Source organism: Gadus macrocephalus, chromosome 10, assembly GCF_031168955.1.
Source record: "Gadus macrocephalus chromosome 10, ASM3116895v1".
In the NCBI taxonomy this organism is placed as follows: domain Eukaryota; kingdom Metazoa; phylum Chordata; class Actinopteri; order Gadiformes; family Gadidae; genus Gadus; species Gadus macrocephalus.
In genome coordinates this window covers 11,986,565-11,996,380 of record NC_082391.1, presented here as the reverse complement: position 1 = coordinate 11,996,380, position 9,816 = coordinate 11,986,565, and positions in this window count along the sequence as shown.

Sequence of the window (9,816 nt, the reverse complement as noted above, 5' to 3'; positions counted from 1 at the left end):
TCTCTGGTCCTGACGGAGGCATTCTGCTCATCCCTCTCTCTAGTCCTGATGGAGGCGTCCTGCTCCACCCTCTCTCTGGTCCTGATGGAGGCGCCCTGCTCCACCCTCTCTCAGGTCCTGACGGAGGTGTTCTACTCCACCCTCTCTCTAGTCCGCTCTCTTTTCTACTCCCTTTCTGCTGGGGACTCTCCCATTACGCCATGCATGAATGATTCACCAGTCAGTGTTGGTTGCAAATAGTTATTCATATTTCATATCATTCATATTTCATATCTGCTTTATCCCTGGAACCGGGCCGGCCCGGCCTCCAGCCCGCTCCAGGTGCTCTGACCCAGATGCATTCACTCACTCAGTCATTCATTCATTCATTCACACCCTGTGGAGGCAGATGTGAAGGACTGCATGATTTGCTTGATGGTGTTTTCAGACACATCTCACTCGCTGGTGGGTTAGATTCCCTGACCTGTAAAAGTGTGTGAGTGGGGGGGGGGGGGGTTTCAATCAGGCTCCCCCGGACGTGGTCTGGGGCGGGGTAGGGGGTGATGGGTAGTGGCGGTACTGTCCCCGGTCGCCACGGTGACTCCAGACCTCCACAGCCTCATTCTGTCAGGGATTCAGCTGGAGCCTTAGAGGAAGTCCTTATATGGAGCGCTGTGATGAGTAGGGGGGGCCTAGGGGGCGCTGTTCCCCTGGCTGTAGTTCAGCCCTGGACCACCAGGGGTTGCTGGGCCCCTTGCTGCAGATGAGCCCTGAGCCACCAGGGGGCGCTGGGCGCCTGGCTGAAGGGGGGCCTCTTAGTATTCACAGCACCGTTGGGTTCATCATAAGGAATGTTTTATTAATTGACCAACCTCTGTATTTCCTTAGCGAACCGTGTTTGTTTTACTCTGCCTGCGGTCGAACTCTCAGCGTCACGTTTAGAGCGTGGTGGTGCTCCCATACCAGGGAGAAGGATGGGAGGGCTAGGCTGTGCGCATTACTAGTGTGAAGGTTCGTATGACCAGATTAACTAATGTTGTTCATCTGGTTCAGAGAAAAGGAAAACAATTAAGCTTAAAGACCCAGCATTCAGGGATGGGGAAAATAGAGTTGATGCTGTCAGATTAGGGATGGGGAGTAGAGACTTATACGCCTTATAATGCTATGATTAATTAATTGGATAACCTTAATATAAACACTATTCAATTAATGCTATTTATTCGTTATTTAATTGTTCATCACAGTGGAAATGCTGACTGCTGCTAGTTCTTTTTTCCACAGCTCGTTAACAGGGTTGGAAAATGAACCCTGATTGCTCGTTAACATCAGCTCCGGGCGTGTTGCCAGGCAGCAGACCACGCCTCCTAAAACTGCTGTGGGTCCATTCACGCCCCCCAAACACCTCTAATGGTCCGACCACACCCCCAAACATCCCTGAGTTTCCGACCATGCCCCCAAAAACGCTAGAGGGTCCGCCACGCCCCTAAACACCCCTTAGGGTATGACCACGCCCCCAAATACCCCAGAGGGTCAGACCACACCCCCAAACACTGCTGAGGGTCCGACCACGCCCCCTAAATAATGCTGACTGTATTGGATCGTTTAAACCTAATTTAACATTCAATAGTTTAACCCTAATTTAATATTGATAGTTTAAACCTAATTTAATATTGAACGATTTAAACCAAATTTAATATTGAACGATTTAAACCTAATTTAATGTTGAACTATTTAAACCTAATTTAGAGTTGACTAATTCAAACCTGATTTTGTATTCGATTGTTAAATAATCCTAAATCCTATTTAATAAAATGTAATCCAAGTTAATGTCAACTAGTCATATCTAATCAAATGTAATTCTAGTTAATGTAAACTAGTCATATATGTTCAAATGTAATCCTAGTTAATATAAAGTAATCAAATGTATCCTAGTTAATGTCATCTATTCATATCTAATCCAATGTGTTCCTAGTTGATGTTAAATAGTCATATCTAATCAAATGTTATCCTAGTTAATGTAAACTAGTCATATCTAATGGAATGTTAGCATAGTTAATGTAATCTAGTCATTGCTAATCAAGTGGAATCCTAGTTAATGCAAACTAGTCATATCTAATCAAATGTAATCCTAGTGAATGTAAACTAATCAGATCTAATCTCATTTGATTTTAATTTATGTAAACTAATCTCATTTGATCCTGGTCATGAGGAACGCCAGGATCTCCTCCTCCTCCGGCTCTCCTGAACCTCCTGGTGGTGATCAGGATGAGGAACAGAGCTCCTCCTCCTCCTCCTGCTGAGGTTCTCCTGGACCTGGTGGATGGGATGGATGGTCGGGAGGATCCGTGTTACTGAGCGGTCTCCGTCCCCTCAGACGCCGAAAGGTTAACGACCTCAACGCCGTCGCTAAAACGCCTCGGCCTGATGGGCTCCGCCCGACGCCGCGGCGCCGCGTGATGCTAACGACGGCCGATCCGGGCGATCCATCACCTCGTCCGTTTAGATAACGACTTCCCTCTCAGGTCTGAGCGTAGACGCGGTCCTCCATCCCATAATGTCACGGCGGCGCCTCGGTTTGTGTAAAAGCGAACGATGAATTTATCTTGTTGTGGATGGAAGATATTCTGCTAATGTCCTCTTACTGCGATGACACAAGTTAATGACGTGGAAAAGACTCGTTATGATTCATAAAGACCTCATAAAGGCTGAACCCACAGTCCAGCTAAAGGGCCGGTACGGGGGATTTGTGGCGTCTAGCAGGGGGGGGGGGGCAGACTGAAACGCACTCACTTCACCAGGATGGGGGGGTTCGGAGGAGAGATGCTTTTTTCTGATTGGTGATCAATCACATGGTATATTGATCGGTTTCTTTTCAGATTAATCTCTTCATCTCGGTCTCTCTCTCGGTCTCTCTCTCTCTCTCGGTCTCTCGGTCTCTCGGTCTCTCGGTCTCTCGGTCTCTCGGTCTCTCGGTCTCTCTCTCTGTCTGTCTCTCTGTCTGTCTGTCTGTCTGTCTGTCTGTCTGTCTGTCTGTCTGTCTGTCTGTCTGTCTGTCTGTCTGTCTGTCTGTCTGTCTGTCTGTCTGTCTGTCTGTCTGTCTGTCTGTCTGTCTGTCTGTCTGTCTGTCTGTCTGTCTGTCTGTGTGTGTGTTAATAGATTAACAGTGGATCTCTAAGCCTGCAATATGAATGATCGGTATTCATCACGTTCCCAGATGATGCTGTTAGCTCACCAGCCTTCGTAACACAGCCCCTACCTGGTGCCTCACCAGAACACGGAGCGTGATGAACCCCACTGCACACCAAGAGGGAGGGAGGGATGGGGAGGAGAGATGGATGGAGAGAGAGATGATGAGGGAGAGATGGGGAGCAGGGCGAGAAAGATAGGGAGGGAGGGAGAGATTGGGAGGAGGGAGGGAGGGAGAGACCACTATTACGACATCACCACACCTTACCACCATCACTGTCGGCACTTCCACCATCCCCACTATCAGCAGCATTACCACCAGCACCACCTCTATTAACACCACCCTTTCATTGTGCTGGACCTCTAGTCCTCCATTCCTCTAGACCTCCAGTCATCCAGTCCACCTCCAGACCTCCTCTACTCCTCCAGTCCTCCTCTTCTCCTCATGCTCTGCTGGATACTTTGAACGCAGCGTCTTTAAATGAAGCCGGTGATTGGTCGTGATGTGAGCTGGCTCTGACCTTGGGGAGATTACAGCGGCCACACCGTGAAATGACCGGCCCTCTCAGCCAGTTACCCTCTCTCCTGCTGATCTCTCCTCTGCCTTCTCCTCCTCCTCTCTCTCCTGGTCTGTACATCACTGTGTTAGCAACTCCTCCTCCTCTCTCTCCTGCTGATCTCTCCTCTCACCTCCTCCTCCTCTCTCTCCTGCTGATCTCTCCTCTCACCTCCTCCTCTCTCTCCTGCTATCTCTCCTCCTCTCTCCTTCTATCTCTCCTCCTCCTACTCTCTCCTGCTGATCCCTCCTCTCACCACTTCTCCTGTCCTCTCACCTCCTCCTCCTCTCTCTCCTGCTGATCTCTCATCTCTCCTCCTCCTCCTCTCTCCTGCTCTGTCCTCCCTGTTAGCCACCGGGTCCTCCTCAGACAGTCCAGAACATACCACAGCCCCTCTCCCTGAGAGCGCCCGTGCTCCAGTGAGCGTCCACACTCCACTAGACCGCCGCTAAGCGAGGAACACGTTCTGCTCCGTGCCCGGGGGGAGGAACACAATCAGGTTCTCATCTGGATGCTGTGGATATTGTGTCTGCCTGTTCCGTCCGGGCGTCTCGCTCCCCATGTGGGCTGTGATTATGCAGTGCGCTCACGCCTCCTGACAGACCAGGGACAGACTGGGTGTTACTTTAATTGAATGAAATGTGAGCAATATGTAGCTTATGGTTCAACACACAACCCTCCCCCACCTCCTCTGGCTCCCGCTACAGCTGTAGGCTCCTGCTTCTGCCCCTACTTGTCCTCCTCCTCCTCCTGCTAAAGCTGTAGGCTTCTCCTCCTGCAACAGTTGTAGGCTTGTCCTCCTCCTGCTACAGCTATAGGCTTCTCCTGCTCCCCCTGCTACAGCTCTAGGCTTCCCCTCCTCCTCGTACTAGAGCTGTAGGCTTCTCCTCCTCCTGCTACAGTTGTAGGCTACTCCTCCTCCTGCTACAGCTATAGGGTTCTCCTCCTCCCCCTGCTACAGCTGTAGGCTTCTCCTCCTCCTCCTCCTCAGCAGTAGTAAGTAGCTCAGCTACAACCAATCCATAAATCCCACTATTCCAGGCCTGATCAGCCACCCCCCTCCCCAAGGCCGGACTGAAGCAGAGATTCATGAAGGCTGAGGCCGGGGACTCGCTGGCTGTCGTCTGCGGCGCTTCAAAAGCACAAAGAGCGCTGAGACGGAGCGTGATGAACAGAGCGTTTACAGGAAGGAAACAAGAGCGTCTGGAGCCGCGCAGCCGCCGCTGACAAACATTTATGAATCACTTTAACAGCGGCCCGAAGGTCTCAACCCCACAGCGGAGAAGATGGATGCTGGGGGCGTTGCCACGGGAAGGGTTGCTAGGGGTGTTGCTGTAGTGGTAGGTTGCTAGGGGGATGTTATAAGGTGGGGGGGGCGTTGGTGGGGGCTTTCTAGGGCATTGTTGCTAGAGGCCGGTTGCTAGCAGCCAGTTTCTAGAGGCCGGTTGCTAGGGGCCGGTTGCCAGGGGGCGGTTGCTAGCGGCCGGTTGCTTGGGGCAGGTTGCTAGCGGCAGGTTGCTAGACGGCGCTTACTAGGGGCAGGTTGCTAGAGGCCGCTTACTAGGGGCCGCTTGCTAGGGGCCAGCTGCTCGAGGTCGGTTGCTACAGGCTCGTTGCTAGTGGCTGTTTGCTAGGGGCCAGTTGCTAGTGGGCGGTTGCTAAAGACCGGTTGCTAGGGTCCGGTTGCTAGGGGCCAGTTGCCAGGGGCTGATTGGTAGAGGCAGGTTGCTAGGGGCCGGTTGCTAGCAGCCGGTTTCTAGGGGCCGGTTGCTAGGGGCCAGTTGCTAGGGGCTGGTTGGTAGAGGCAGGTTGCTCGGGTCCGGTTGCTAGCGGCCGGTTTCTAAGGGCCGGTTGCTAGAGGCCGGTTGCTAGGGGCTAGTTGCTAGGGGCCGGTTGCTAGAGGCCGGGTACTAGGGGCCGGTTGATAGCGGCCGGTTGCCAGTGGTCGGTTGCTAGAGGCAAGTTGCTAGGGGCCGGTTGCAAGGGGCCTGTTGCTAGGTGCCGGTCGGTAGGGGCCTGTTGCTAGGGGCCGGTTTGCCACCCTGTTAATGATTTATTTGTCTATATCTGACGTTGCGTTTGTCCATCTAGAATCCATGCATATATGATCGATGGTCGGTGTTTCATCACAAAGTGTAGAAACGAGAACATTAGCACGAGGTTCATCCTCTAACTAGGATGACCTCCTGACTTACAAACACTTGCTGCCTCTCGCCGTGTTGCCATGACAACCATACCAGCCAGCCCAGCATGTCCAACTCACCCTTCTTTCCCTGGCCTCCCCCACTTTGCCTCCCCCGCCGCATTTTGACATTTTATCATGACTCCCGGGAGAGGCCCTGCTCAGAACCACATCATCCCCAATGTAGAGTTCAGGAGCGGCCCCAGACATTGCCCTCTCCCCTGGGACAGCTCAAGGCGCAACCCCCCCCTCTCCCCTCTCTGTCAATCCCATCTCTAGATAGCAGCAACGACCTGCAGCGACCAATCCGAACTCCCCAAGAGGATGTGGGGGGAGGAGGTGTCTGGGGGAAGGTGTCCATCAATCCTATTTATGGAACTTCAATCATGAAATGATGAGTTAATAATAAAGGAAACTCAAGGAAACAAGATTTAGATTAGACTCGGAACAAAATAGAATCAGGTGAGAGGGTGAGGGAGGCCAGGTGAGAGGGTGAGGGAGGCCAGGTGAGAGGGTGAGGGAGATAATATATATGTTTGATAACAGCCCAGGAGCTGATGGAGGCGCCGGAGCAAGACGGTGGAACGGTTCGAGAGGTTAGCTGCTCGGTTCTGTTGTGTTCTGCGTTGTTCTGCAGACCGGCTCGTCTCTGGATTACTTTGGGGAAGTTCTACTAAAAGTCTTTCTCTTATTCAGCGGCTTGCTGATGGCTTTCCTTGTTCCAGTGTAAGTGTTGTAAGTTCCACAACATTAGATAGAGAGGCTTTGTTTGGGTTAGTGTTAGTGGTTTATTTTGTATGGGTTAGTTAGTTGGGGTTGGTGTGGGTTAGTTAGAGTTATTGTGGTTTAGTTGGTCTGGTTTAGTCAATAGGCCAGTAGCCGTGGTAACCATCATACTGGCCTCCAGTATGACCCACGTCTTGACCAATCAGAGGAGAGTATCTCACCACGTGGGGCTTTACCTCTGGTACTGCTTCACATCGTTTTACAAACTAATGGATCTTTGTAGAATGTTGTGGAGTGAACCGAACACAGCGATCCTGTCGTCTGTACGTTCTGTATGACGTCTCCAGCCCCCCACTGGGGGGAGGAAGTGGATTCAGACGACAGGAAGCAGGCCAACACGCCTAACGATTCTCCTGGTATTCCAATACTAATCACTCTCCTTATCCCCACACAACCAACAACTTTCCAATTATCCCGTCTCTCTGCGGGCGAGGGGGGTAGATAAGGGGATGTAAACACGGTCCTCGAGTTTCACCACTGCAGGCTACAGCCAGAGCTGCACTAACCCACTTACTGCCATGGCAACGGAGGAATCCACACCGAGAGAGAGGAGCCCCCCTACACCCCCCTGCACCACCCTTCACCACCCTACACTACCCTTCAACACCCTACATCACCCTTCACCACCCTTCAACATCCTGCATCGCCCTACACCACCCTAAACCCCCACCACCACCCTACACCAACCTACACCACCCCCCCCCCCCTACACTCCCCTACACCACCCTACACTACCCTTCAACACCCTACATTGTCCTACACCCCCTACACCCCCCCTACATCACATTACACCTCCGTACACCCCCTACACAACCCTACATCACATTACACCCCCTACACCACCCTACATCACATTGCACCACCCTAAATCACATTACACCACCCTACAGCTCCCTACACTACCTTACACCTCCCTGCACCCCCGAACCCTCCCTCCCGCCCCCTACACCACCCTACATCCCCCTACCCCCCCTCCCGCCCCCGGCTCCCCTGTGTTCCAGCCTTGTTCTTCAGAGGGAGGTAATGACACCCTAGACAGTCCCCTACACCACCCTAAACCCCCCTACATCCCCCTAAACCTCCCTCCATCTCCCCACCGCCCCCTGCCCCCATGAGTTCCAGCCTTGTTCTTCAGAGGGAGGTAATGACACATAATGGCTGCTGGCGGGGAGCAGGCGGCTGCACTCCGGGGAGCGGGGCCATTACAAGATGAGCCCAACAACACGGAGGAGCGCTCACCAGTCGCCAGGCTCTGACCCACATGGAGAACAAAGAGCCCCTCTGCCCAGTGTGACATCGGGGGGCTTGGGGCGTCGGGGCCAGGGGCCGGGTGGCTTCATGTAGGTCCTCAGGGCATCAGAAGGACCGTCTCTCTGAGAGCAAACATCCCGGATCACAAGACGGCAAGACGACGCTGTTCTTTTGAAGAGCGGGAAAACATGTTGTGTTCCTTGTTTCTGGGCTGCGGCCGTAGTCTTTAGACAATATGAGGAGCAGTAGGGTTTGAGGAAGAGCTGGGAGGAGGCGTGTTCCTCTCCTGGCCCCGAGGAGCAGAGGAGCAGGAGATGAGACGGGGTTTCCTTGCGTCTCCCTGCGGTCAGGAGTTGTGGAGAGAGTGTGTTTGGCGAGGTTTAACTCTGGGTGGTTCTGATGTCTCCTGCTGACCCATCTTTTATTAATCTTGTCAGGGTTTCAGCCGACAGCCGGCGTCCTTGTGGTGGGGATCTCTGGGGCCTCGCGGAGCGTTTACTGCGTAACGGATGACGCCGCGCCCTGCGCGCTCGGCGGTGCTGACTCCGGGGCCGCACAACACTTTCATCTGAAGGATTGAAGGTCAACATGGGAGTCCTGATGCAGACGACTGAAGCTCCATCTCCCCCCGAGCCTCGCGCTGCACTCTGTCTTACAGGAGGACTCCCATCGTCTTTCAGGTCCTGAACATCCTGTAGTCTGTGTGCTCGCTCCGCACACCTCAATAGATGTCATGAACTCAGCTCTCCAAGTGCTGCTCTTCAATCTGGTAGTGTCGGATTCAGAGGCCCCTCTTCCTCTGGTTGGATCAGAGGCTGCTCTTCCTCTGGTTGGTTTCAGAGGCTGCTCTTCCTCGGGTTGGTTTCAGAGGCTGCTCTTCCTCTGGTTGGTTTCAGAGGCCGCTCTTCCTCTGCTTGTGTTGGAATCTGAGACCGCTCTTCCTCTGGTTGGATCAGAGGCTGCTCTTCCTCTGGTTGGTTTCAGAGGCCGCTCTTCCTCTGGTTGGGTTGGATTCAGAGGCCGCTCTTCCTCTGGTTGGGTTGGATTCAGAGGCCGCTATTCCTCTGGTTGGGTTGAATTCAGGGGCTGTCCAACAGTGATTCTCTTCTTTGTTTGCTGCCTCCCTTTTGAGGGGTTGAGGGATGATGAGGGGACGGAGGTGGGTCTATGACCAGCTCTTACTTTCCGGCAGAGGCATATACGGCCAACGGAAATGTCAGGTCCTCATGTCAGCAGGTGAAGGTGAACTCTGTCTCATCTGCTTTGTGCTCTTCTGTCTTCTCTTCCTCTCCTCCTCCTCTTCGTCCATCTCTTGTGTCTCTCAACTCCTCTCCGGTGAAGGGGTGGACGTGCCTTCCCCTGTGGTGATCAAAGCGTCGGTCTTGGTGAGGGTTCAGGGTCGTCCTCAGCGGTGTCGGTCGTGTTGACTCCGTGCTCCTCGGACCGTCAGTGGCGCTGCTGGGTGCATGTTTATCATCTGATTAAAAAGTTTATTTAAAAATATCTGTGCCCCCTACTGCGCCGCTCAAGTGTTGCATCGTCATTACCGTCATTAGGGTCGTTCTGTGGAGCAGCAGAATGCATTCTGCTGCAGAAGAACACAAACGCTTGATGCTGCTGTCGACTGCTTATGAAGGACTTAAGACTAAAAGTAGAGGCATCAAGAGAACAAGAAACACAACAAGTGCCTTCATAAAGAAAGAAGCTGACGTATTTGATCGTGTAGAACAGAGGCGACAGTGTTAGAAGCCCAGACGGCTGCAGACTGAAATGTGTTTGCGCCGACTTGATTGTAAAAACAGAATCGTCTTGTGCACAAAGCACTGGCTGCTATCTCTGTTGATGCTGCGTTGTTCTATTATCATGTGACACCAT